This window comes from Polypterus senegalus, chromosome 2, assembly GCF_016835505.1.
Source record: "Polypterus senegalus isolate Bchr_013 chromosome 2, ASM1683550v1, whole genome shotgun sequence".
In the NCBI taxonomy this organism is placed as follows: domain Eukaryota; kingdom Metazoa; phylum Chordata; class Cladistia; order Polypteriformes; family Polypteridae; genus Polypterus; species Polypterus senegalus.
Genome location: NC_053155.1, coordinates 176707573 through 176719650, shown reverse-complemented (window position 1 = coordinate 176719650; position 12078 = coordinate 176707573). Strand labels below are relative to the sequence as shown.

Here is a 12078-nt window from a genome sequence, read left to right as displayed (position 1 = left end):
TCATCATCATTTTGGAAACAGGAACTGAAAAGTTATGTTGTGATTAGTGGTTTGTGTTCAGCAAAAGGTGATTATTATAAATTACAAAATAAAATAAAAGACAAAACTATTAATAAAAAACACAATATAATAACTGTCTCATACAACCACAGGAAACCTTTAATACTAATAAATAACACAAAGGAATTGGTTTCCCTCAAAAAAACAATATTAAAAAAACATAAAAATGTTTTATTACAATGATCTAAGAAGATAAAGAGCAAAAATGGTAAATACATGTATATCACATGCAATATGCATTACACATTGAAAAAATAAACACATAGACCTTTTAACAATACATACAAAAAGGTCAATTACACAATCATCAAGTGGATTTCAATTAGAAGTCCAGTTATGTAAATACTAATTTGCCGACGTGTTTTTTTGGAGCCACGCCCCCTTCTTCAGGGCTTTTGGATAACACAGCTAAATAAACTACCAAAAAAAGTTAAAATTGTTATACAGGTAATGACAATTTGTTATAATTTGCAAGTTTTTTTGAAAGTTGTATTTGTAAAAGTTAATTCATTTTCAATAATTTATATTAAAATTCAAACTTTTTGTTTTTGTCTTATTTACAAAATTTACTAGAGTCAACATACCTGAACAGAATGGTGTTGACAAATAAATCACTTGTGCTTTAGAAAGGTCTTTTGACAATGAAGTGATAAAAACCTCATACATATACTGAGTACAAGTAAACGTTAGATATAGCTTAACGGACGTGCCCAGAGTCAGCAAACTGGTAAAAAACAACCCATTAATGTATACTTTTATTGTTTTTAATGTATGTTTATTTAATTTATTTTTCTTATTTTTTAAATATTTTTTCCTGACTTCACAGCTGGAAAAAATGATATTGTGAAAATAATTTAGTGTCAGAATAATGTTTTAAAATATTTCTCCTTCCTTCCTTTCATTTCCTCTCTCTGTAAAAGTATATAGTTCAAGGATCATATTTTTGTATTTTCTGCATTTGACATATCACATGCTATTTCTGTATTTGTTTTGGGCCCTCCGTTCTCTTTTTGCCTGCTCTTTTTGTCTGCTTATGGACTGCTTGCTGGTCTTGTGTAGAGGCTATTCAAGTCTTGGTTACCCCTAAGCCTTGACACTACACGTTAGTTTTTCCTGTGGCTGCCTCAGTATAGATAGGTGCCCAACTACCAAACAATGATTCAAGCCCACAGGCCACCTATCCCTGAAATCCCTACCTAATTTTTATGGGCATATCAGTCAGAACACAATATAGTCTATTTTTCTGATTTTTCATGACTTTATCAGCCTGCATGTGGCAAATTTCTGCATATAAACTTTCTATCATTGAGATGGCTTAAGAGGGTAACATGGTTAGTTGAAAATGACAAAGTCCTGTATATAATTTTTTTTAATACAACATTAATAGTGGCAATAGTAAAAGTGCATTGTCTTGGAGTAGAGTACAATGTCTGCTGTAGAGATTTAGGGTAAAAACAATAAAACATAAAATTCACATATAGAATCATCAGAAATTACCCTATCACTTGTGTCTGGGGGAGAAAAAAAAGGTTGAAAAGTTGTAATAATTAGAGAGCACATAATGCAAGACAGCAAACCTAAACATCTTAAAACACTTTAACACTTTAGTGTCTTGAGTATAGGAAACGCACTATATAAATAAAATATTATTATTACTATTACTGTATTGTTATTATTATTATTATTATTAACACCATATTTGCAAAGGGCAACATGTTGGGTCAAGTTAATTTGTTCAGTAAAACTGGCAGGTCTACAAGACATGCAGTCATTCAAAATATTTGCTGCTTTTCTCAACCCCAAATTTAACATGTGCCCCATGAGTAAATGTTATTGTGGGACTGTAGAAAAGTAAATTTTGAATTGTGTACTGGCAAGTTATACTTTGCTTTCAATGAAGTAAATAAAAACAAAACCAACCACATGGTACAAAATGTTTACTGTGATTTGGTGTTTGAGAAAGAAATTATGCCCCTTGGTACTGAAAGATTATTGCAGAAGAAGTATTGAGATGTTGTGCTCACAGGTCTCCTTTTAAAATTGCCAGATTCTCATAATATTGGTCTATTTTTGTTAAAAAATAACACTTATGAATTATTTTACAATATGTGTAATTAAAAGATGCAGCTCAATACTCAACAGCTGTCTCAAACATATTTAATATGTTTTTTAAGTTTTTATTTTCCGGTGATGCCCCAGTCCCCACAATTTTACATGACAAATGCATATATACCATATTTGTAAAAATAACTTTCACTTGAAAATACCAAAATTATCCTTTAATCTAGCTAGACTGATTTATTTGCATGCAAAAGTGCAGTTTGTTCAGCACAAATAATAAAAAATAAGCATCTTATAAAATTGTTCTTATTCAGTATCTGGTTTGTTTTTCTTTTGCATTTTAACAGAAATTAAAATTAAACAAATATTTAAACCTATTAAGTCTGCAGTTTTGTCTGACTCTTTAAGCATACCATAATCACTAAAACTAAAAGTAAAGCTAATATACATATATAAATATAAAATAAAAATGTTTTTGTGAATAAAAAACTATATTAAAACTTAAAATATATTAGAAACAAAAACTAAAACTGAACTGAATTTTCAAGTAAGATCAGAAATAATATATAAATAAAACCAGTAAAAAATGCAAAACTATAAAAACCTTGGTTCAGCACCATATTTTATATGTTCTTATATTCTTATGCTAATAGTTATGAATCCCTCTTCCTCCCAGCAAAGAAATCTTGCATTTGAGATTAATTTGAAATTATGTACAGTAGATGTCGAGAAGACATTAGGTGAGGAGTGACCATATAGAGAACACGAAGGTGAAAACAGTGTGGAGTAAGAGGAGGCAGGTCTGTTACACAGTTACAGAAGACTCCCTCTAAAGCGTTTCACTGCTTCACTCTGTTAGGACTGCGCAACAGGGATACTTTGGTGTACATTAAAAAAAATATTAGATCTCCCAGGACTTTCAGAGAACATTTCTGACCCTGGTTTCAGTGATTGACTACTCCATGTGAACTCATCTGAGATTGGAGGGCTCATTCTGAAGTAAAGGCTTAATTTACAGGTGTTAGGTTTCAGCAAGGGATCCTCCCCTGGCCTAAAGTTCATATTCCTTTTTTATGTCTTTTTTGTTCATTTCAGTATCTGGTTATTTCCTCAAACCTTTATAGGTGGTTGTGGAAACAAGCAGTCCCTTGCAGTTCATTCCATGCAGTGGTGTTGGTAAGTCTGTATGATTTTTTTGTTGTTGATTTCTTATTGTGGATTTACTTTGACCTCTTGCTCTAATTGTTGACCTCTCTTTGAATTTGTGTTTTTGGGACATGTTTGATACGGGATTGACTCCTTCAGGCAAGTAACTCCTTCTGGGCCTTTTTGTGCTTCTTGGAGCTTTAATTGTTACAGAGCATTGTTGGAAAATTAATATTTTTATTTATAAGGATTATTTACCCCAAGCTGAAGATTAATGAATCCTTCCACTTGTGGAGCCTTTGTTTTTTAGTTTTTTGGGACTTTATACTTAGGAACTCCCAGGTTTATGACAGCAAGGAAGTAGCATAGTCAGAAGTAATGTGGTTTTAGGTAAATCAGCAGATCTTTTGGACTGCTACCTGAACCTGGATAACCAAGCTAAACAGGGCAGTAAGGGCTGATTTGTATGTGGTTTCTTTGTTTTTTAATTTTTGTGGTGAAATATTTATGAACTTCAACAAAACATTTTCTTTAGTTAAACACCCCCGCACCCATGTAAATACTTAAACCAAGCCCTATGTGAAAAGGTGAATATAAAACGAAGTAAGGAAAGAACTAAAATATGTATGATGGGAGGGGTGGTATGTGCTTTGAAGGTCCCTATGTGATTAGGTCCTCTGGCCATAGTGGAACTGGGTGATATGTTGTTTGCAATTCAGAGAATCTGAAAAAAAACATTTATATAAAAAGCAATTCCTGAGACGACAACAGACAAATACTTTTAAAGAGATTTCCAATGAGAGACGAGTGGCAGCTTGACCGCAAAGATACAGAGAGAGAAAAAGGTGCAGGAGAAGAAGTATATGAAATGAGAAAACAATAACTATAGAGGGGGTCAAGGAAAAAGACTTTGAGATGAAAAACCATTAGGAAGAGCTAGGAGAAGAAGAGAGAAAAATAGGAAATACTGTAGGTGTTAATGGCCAGGCATACACCATAAAGCTTTCATAGTATAAGCTAAAGACCAAGTACAAACCTAAACTAGGTATGTTGATTATTAAGGTTTTTATAAGAAAGAGAGATATTTTTAAAATAGTGTTCCAAGATAAAGGGTCTCAAAATAGGAGGTCACACTTTTATACTGAGTAGATGGATGGATAATGGTAAAGGCCTGAAGGTAGCGTCATACAAGGCAAGTAACAGAAGAGTGTGACATGTTTGGAATGAGGAGACAGGGATAAAGAAAAATCAAAAAGAGGGTGGGAAGGAAAAGGAAAAGACAGTGGGGCACCACATGTCAAAGCACAGAGAAATAAAAAAAAAAACATATAAAAATGAAGAAGTCCAGAGATTCTAATTCTACCTATATGCTCTTGTCTCACTAGCGCTAGTTTTAAGTTTGAAGAAGACACTTCTTTCCAAAGATTGGACACACTACTGAAAATTTTGTTATAGAAGAAGTGTGATGTTATTCTAAGGTCATAAACCACATTATTTATAATAGAGATTGTTGCTAAAACAATATGGCATTGTCCATGCAACTAACTCACAAAACAGCAATGTGCATAGAAATATAGTGAAGAAAATAATGATGCTACAAATACTATAACATACAAATTCTTGACACTAGGTATGTTTTGATTAATAAAAGTATTTTTGATAAACAGCTCCTTCTTAATAAATATAACATACATCTGTACAAACTAACTTGACGGACAACTAATTAAACACTGGATTTGGTCACACTACAGAATGTTCCTGATTACAGTTTAATATTTGAAAGTAGCAGCTACAACTTTTCAATTCAACCTGTTGTTAACTGACAAAACTAATAACTCGTTATTTCATTGAACTCCTTTAAGGTCATAAGTGTCTTAAACATGAATCTAGTTTTTTGTACTGCAAGGTGGGTGCTTGCATTATTTGTCTAGAAAGTGGCCTTTGCCTGTAAGGGTCTTTTGGGTCTTGCACAAAGGTTGTCGGTACAGTACAAGCAATCTTTGTACAGGGGTGTCTTGCATACTGCACATCTGTACAAAAAATTAACATCTGGAATTGGTGATGCAGAGAGGTAGTTACTGGCTAATCAATGCATTTGACAAGCACTGCCTTTTCTTGACAAATCATTTCCTCTGTAGAGTACACCACTGTTAACTTTGCTGTTTAAACAATATTTTGGAAATTCTTCTGACATAGCATAATTAGCAAATTTGAAGGACATAAGACAGATGTTAAGTTGTGATGCCCACAGCAAGCACAGTGTATAATTGTACAGTCAAATTTAGGACATTTAAAATAGAAGAGGCTGCATTTACCAATAATGTGATGTGTTTAAATGCAAGAGGATTTGTTCAAATATAAACATGTTTAGTTGTGGCTCAATCACATTTAGAGAGGCCGTGCTCAAATGTGAGAGGGCAATTCAAGCATGAGAGGTGAATCAATTTTGTTCAGTTTAGAGATGTTGAGCTGAAATATGAGAGAGAACTCAATTAAAAGAGTTGCGTTCAAACACTTGGGGTGCCTGGTTTAGATTTGGCACACTCAAGCATGAAAGGAAAATCATTTGGGAAAGGTGATACTCAAATAAATGAGGGTAGATGTCATTTATAGATCTATGTTCAAAATATAAGAGATCTCATTTGAAGTAGAGAGACAGACTCAAAAATGGATGTCAGTTTCCTATTTACTATACAGTATTACTCAATTTAAATTTAGGGAAGCTATTCTTGTACAAAAGGCGTGATAGAAAGTTTAAAAAATAAAATTACAAGTCACACATTATAATCAAGCTGTTTTGGCCAACTAATGCTCTTTAAGTATATGTGAAATAGATGAGAACCCTTTTAATTCAAGCAGTTCAGTGAGGTACTGGATAAAAGAGTCATTTAGTTTTGACTTTGGGACATTATAATTCAAGAATGTAGAGCATCTGCCTTTATATAATGTAAGTGTTAGTCAATCTATTGGTGAATATTATAACATGCCTTTTATACTAGTAAGTAGAAATCAAGAAGACCACCCTAAAGAAAATGAAACCAGGCAACACCTGGAGAATCCGCAGAAATGAGAAAAGTAAATGAAAGTGGAATGCTGAAACTAAATAGGATAACAGATGAATTTTGGGTCAAATCAAGACAGAAATAAATCAAAGGTCCAACATGAATTGGTCACATGATTTACACAACAGACAATCCCTGTACAGTGGTGTCTTTCATACTGCACATCTGCACATTGATGTCTGGAACAGAAGACGAAGAGAGGTGGTTGCTTGTATTGAGTCACCTAGTAGCTGTTGTGGCATCCTGGTCGGGACTCCCAGGAGGACCGGAGGAGAGCTTGTACCTCCTCCAGACCACGAGGGGGCATCCGCCCTGGTTATGTTGGGGGCCACGGGTAAAGGGCTTGGAAGCCCAGCCCTGTAGGGACCTGTGGCCACCGCCAGGCAGCGCCCCGGTACCTGAACAACCCTGGAGCCCAGTACTTCCGCCACATCAGGAAGTGCTGGGGGGAAGACGACCGGGGACACCCGGACGGCTTCCGAGTGCGCAGCCGGCACTTCCGCCACACTGGGGCGTGTCCGCAGAGGAGTGCCGGGGAGCAGCTGGAGCCTATCCGGGTTCCTATTTAAGGGGCAGCCGCCCTTCAGTCGAGAGCGGAAGTTGGGTGGAAGAGAGACGGAGCTGGAGAGAGGACTGGAGGCGGCCAGGAGAAAGGCGATTTGACTGTGTGCCCTGGAAATTGAAGGAATGGTGCTGGAGGCACTGGAAAGTGCGCTGAAGTAAATATTGTTTATAGTACTGTAAATAAACGTGTGTTGGGTGAACATTCGATGTCTGTCTGTGTGTGTCCGGGCCACTTTCCACACTGTACACAGACAAAGTGCAAGTGGAGCTACACCATTCCCTTTTATAAGGCATAACATCACACTGCAAGGCCAGGCCATCTAAAGAGAGATTGCATTTTTTATTATCTTTCACTGTGACTGAAATACCACTTTCTAGGCAAGCAACCCCAAAACCAAAAATGTCAAAACAGCAGGATCAATTAAAACAATCAATGAAAGACAGCATATTTATTTGCTCTGCAACCTGGAGGTTACTCAGGAGGAGGAGGAGGTTAGGAGCATGTGCAGATACAGCATCTTGCCACACCCACCACATGACAAACCACCTCAGGATCCCAGATTAGGACAGCCATGCAATGGATGACACCTCAGCACTGCACTAGTTCAGATGGAGTGGAACAGTCTTAAGTTTTTTTTTTATTATTTTTATGGTGGATGGAGTTCCAATTCTGCTACTAACTCCCAGGATTTCTGGTTGGAGGGCCCACTTGCAGGGCTGGATGCAGGTTAACATCATACTTGGGATGGTCAGGCTCATGATTAAATTATGACTTACAACAGGAAAATAATAGCTGACTTTTATACACAAGTGTTTAGGTTTAACCTTCTTTTGGCTCTGTCCATGAGTATCCTTCTGTTTCTGTACAAATAGTATAGTTGAAGAGCTATGTTTTATATCTTCCACTTTACAATTGCTATTTCTTTATTTAAAATATTTTGAAGCTGACCCTGATGTTCTTTGATAACTTTGTAGCAAATTAAATTATGTAAATTCAATACATTGCTATATATTTTTGGATTTAAAGTCTTTTTGTTAGATGCATTTGTCCCTCCCAAATCCCAGAGCAATGCTAGAGAAAAGTCATAATGGTAAAAATGGGTTGAAAAGTCCATACCACCTGTGTTTGAGTCTGTATGTTGCTACATGCTATTAAGGCTATGTTCAAATTGCAAATTCGATTTTTAGCTCAAATACATTTTTTTTGCTTGACTATTCAAATCACCTTTGCAAGTTATTGTAAATGATTGATTACTGATATTTATCCAAAATCTATAAAATTATTACAAATTTATTCATCAGAAAGGTGTGACCTAATAAACATAAATATCAGCTATATGCAAAATGCTGACATGCACATTTCAATTTGTTTACAGTGTAGGATATCTGCAGATTCATCACTGCTCAAAACTGGTTAGAGTGGAAACATCTCTGCCAGATCTATACATAGAAACCTACAGGATTCTCTTAGAAATCACATAGCAATTAGACTGCAAACTTCCTTTATTTTCTTGTTTGCATTTCACATTTCTACAAAAAAAGATTGAATTTGTGTCTCATGAGTGAAAAAAAATCACTATCGAGCAACAGCATAAACAGAATTTATCAAATGTAGCTTACTAATTTTTTCTGTGAAAATAACAAATAGCTGGGTGAGGGTGATAGTAAAATCATAATCTTTAACATATTGTGAAAGCTAGTGGGCGCCAATGAGCCCCAAGCACGAACATTCAAAACACAGTCCCAAGTCTATATTCCATCAGGGATCCCTACAGGGCTGCTCCTTTAGACTCCAACTCCCATGTAGTTATTCAGGTGTCCAAACTGGGACTCTCTAAGAGGAACACTGCCACCTATTAAAGTGGAGCATGGACTGCTCCCTGCTATGCTCTCCTGCCACTTCTTGTGATCTTTGGGCATCCCACCCAGGACAGTGATCATAAGACTTCCCGACCAGGTATTCAACACATTTAGTCCATCCTTCCATTATGGCATCCCGGCCAGGTAAGAACTCCACCTCTGTCCTGGGCGGGATGTCCAACCATCCTCTGGGGCATCAACAATATAAACAGATAAATTGACGAGTCTCATATAATCACAAAGTTTAATTGAAGTAAACTGAAATAATGATTATCTTTAAACATTAACAAATGATTTCTGTTTACTGTATCCTTGCCAATGTATGCAAAGAACACAGTATGGGAAAGGTGCTATATGAATAAAATGTATCAATATTATTATTATTATTATTATTATTATTATTATTATTATAGTATCACCATCCAATCATTTCACAATTTCAGAGAGTTTTTCCATTGAGAGACTGAAAATGGATAATTTTTTTAGTGTTACAATAGTGATTGTGAAGAGTGTCATCAATAATCAAAGATGATGGTGAACAAGGCAATATTTGCATAGTTTTAATTTAAATTTTATGTTTGCTCTATTGAAAAGGCACTTATACTTTGAATTAAATTTGCCTTTAGCAGTATATTTATCATGATTGCTATTTTTATTTGCTTCATCTGTTTCTCCTATGCTACACTAGGCTGTGGATTATTATTATCATTATTGTTATTAGTATTGTGGAAATGTTATCAGTGCTGTAGCCTATAATCTTTGACCAACCCAAAACACCCTATATAAACTAATAAAAAAAAAAAAGGAACACTTTGAAAACACATCAGATCTCAATGGGAAAAAATCCTGCTGGATATCTATACTGATATGGACTGGGTAATGTGTTAGGAATGAAAGGATGCCATATCGTTTGATGGAAATAAAAATTATCAACCTGCAGTGCGCTGAATTCAAAGACACTCCAAAAATCAAAGTGAAAAAATGATGTGGCAGGCTAGTCCATTTTGCCAAAATTTCATTGCAGCAACTCAAAATCGTTCTCAGTAGTTTCCATGGCCCCCATGTGCTTGTATGCATGCCTGACAATGCTGGGGCATGCTCCTAATAAGACGATGGATGGTGTCCTAGGGGATGTCCTCCCAGATCTGTACCAGAGCATCACTGAACTCCTGGACAGCCTGAGGTTCAACCTGGCGGCATCGGATGGACCAAAACATGATGTTGCGGAGGTATTCTATTGGATTTAGGTCAGGAGAGCATGAGGGCAGTAAATGGTATCAATTCCTTCATCTTCCAGGAAGGAACTGCCTGCATACTCTCACCGTATGAGTCCAGGAATTGTCGTGTACCAGGAGGAACCCAGGACCCACGGCACCAGCATAGGGTCTGACAATGGGTCCAAGGATTTCATCCCGATACCTAATTACAGTCAAGGTGCCGTTGTCTAGCCTGTAGAGGTCTGTGTGTCCCTCCATGGATATGCCTGCCCAGACCATCACTGGCCCACCAATCCGGTCATGCTGAACATCATTACAGGCAGCATAATGTTGTCCACGGCTTCTCCAGACTGTTTCATGTCTGTCACATGTGCTCAGGGTGAACCTGCTCTCATCTGTGAAAAGCACAGGGTGCCAGTGGTGGACCTGCCAACTCTGGTATTCTAATGTAAATACCAATCAAGCTCCATGGTGCCAGGCAGTGAGCACTAGAGGACATCGGGCCCTCAGGCCACTCTCATGAAGTCTGTTTCTGATTGTTTGGTCAGAGACATTCATACCAGAGGCCTGCTGGAGATCATTTTGTAGGGCTCTGGCAGTGCTCATCCTGTTCCTCCTTGCCCAAAGGAGCAGATACCGGTCCTGCTGATGGGTTAAGGACCTAAGGACCTTCTACAGCCCTGTCCAGCTCTCCTAGAGTAACTGCCTGTCTCTTGGAATCTCCTCCATGCCCTTGAGACTGTATTGGAAGACAAAGTAAACCTTCTGGCCATGGTATGTATTGGTGTGCCATCCTAGAGAATTTGGACTACCTGTGCAACCTCTGTAGGGTCCCGGTATTGCCTCATGTCAGTAGTGACACTGACCGTAGCCAAATGCAAAACTAGTGACAAAACAGTCAGAAAAGATTAGGAGGGAAAAATGTCAGTGGTCTCCACCTATTAAACCTTTCCTGTTTTCGTGGTGGTCTCATTGTTGCCCCTCTAGTGCACCTGTTGTTAATTTCATTAACACCAAAGCAGCTGAAACTGAGTAACAAGCCCCCCAACCCCACTACTTAACTGACCAGATGAATATCCTAGAAATTTCATTGCCTTGATACTATTCTCTGATTAAAAAGTGTTCCTTTAATTTTTTGAGCAGTATATATTTATGAGGGGTCAGTGCTCACGAGAAAGACACTTGGCATAATTGTTTCATCTTTGTTAGAGGTTTCACTTATATTAAAATTATCTTCTTTTATTGTATTATGATTCCTATAACAAGCCATATTGTGCCATTCTGTGGGCTTTACTATTGTGGTGGTTGTGATAAAGTCATGTCTGTGTTGTTTTGGAACCACATCAAAGTTATTATTCCAGCACAGTTTGAGGAGAGCAGGTCGTTATCCAGCAGGCTTGGATACATGAATGAATATTATCACACTGCTTTCACTTGATATGTGTACAAATTAAGGTTATAATGTATATTGTGTGTGTTACTTGCTGCCACAGTTCTGTTTCAGCTGTCACACCAATACTGTAAATACACTGCACACCTTTTATGTGTTGTGATTTCATTTAATTAAAAAAGCCTACTTGGGTATGGAACTATACTGTAAGTGTGGTTATATGGTGGTCAGACACAAAAGTGAAAAACCCTCAAAAAGAAATTGTCTGAAAAACTAACTTTATCTTGCTAGAATCAAGATAATTATTTTATTAAAAAAAACAATAAAACAAAACATTCAGTCAATGCAGCTTGTTCCTAAATATGGTCACCAAAACTGCATGACCATGTCTCATCAACATCATACACACGTATACATGCAGGACACCAGTGGAACTAAATTCCAAAATGGCAGAGTGATAACATCATTGTACAATGCAAATCGTTAACAATAAATACTGATAAAAAAGGCTGAATGATGTGATTGTTCCTTAAATAATAACTGGAAGTAATTCTGATGATTTGCTGATAATAACCCCAGGAAAAGTTTTAGGGTTCAAAGTATCCTTATGTTATGTCCTATGTTAGTAAGGCCTAAATGAGTCAGGAAGATAGTTGGGCAAAGACTTCCTGGGAAGAGAGTGATGTCAGGTTTGAGAGAGGGAGAGAGACAAAGACAT

At 36.8% G+C, this 12078-nt stretch overlaps 1 protein-coding gene across 1 annotated transcript in view; it reads right to left on the bottom strand.

Annotated features, from left to right (window-relative positions):
- Window positions 1–12078, bottom strand: part of tbx19 (T-box transcription factor 19) — a 101803-nt gene that overhangs the window by 18301 nt on the left and 71424 nt on the right. The gene's annotated exons all lie outside the window — the stretch shown is intronic.